The following is a 668-nucleotide window of genomic DNA, read 5'->3' on the forward strand; positions in this document are numbered from 1 at the left end:
AAGAGCAAACATCCCCAAATCTGCAAATATTATGTTGTAATTTATGATGAAGAAGAATTTTTTTTAAACTTCTTTTGTTTAACATCATGGATCATTACCCAGAAAAACTGGCATAAATATAACACAAATACCACAGTATTAGGAGGTTCACGAAGCATGCCATGGGACCCCAGCTTAAACCACTTTTAAAAAAGCATTTCCACTCTAGTCCTTTAAGACAGGTTACAGAAGTATAAATATTAGAAACACCTTTTGTTAAAGGCAAAGTGCACCACTAAAAGTTATGACAGAATTATATGCTTAATATCTTGCAAATTTAAAGACAATCAAAATTATAAGATAAAGACTCCAATAGATAAATAAGAGATGACTCTGATTTTGTAATAAATAAAAGAAGCAATAGTAATGTAAAACATGGAAAAGTGTTTGTCTTTTGTACCAGGACTGGGATTAGGGTAAAGCAAGCGAGATGCTTAGGACACAAATTATAAAGAGCACTAATTCTCTGGGTCATTTGAGTTTAGAGTTAGCACCCAAGGATGAGTGCCTCCTTTAATTTTGCTTCCTAAATGTCTCACTTGCCTCAACCTGGTCCCAGCCCTGCCTTGCATTAATCAAAGAAACTTAAATTACAGCTATGATGTCTCCCAGATGGCTCCCTATAATCC

Source organism: Galeopterus variegatus, unplaced genomic scaffold (genome assembly GCF_000696425.1).
Source record: "Galeopterus variegatus unplaced genomic scaffold, G_variegatus-3.0.2 Scaffold1041, whole genome shotgun sequence".
Classification (NCBI taxonomy): Eukaryota; Metazoa; Chordata; class Mammalia; order Dermoptera; family Cynocephalidae; genus Galeopterus; species Galeopterus variegatus.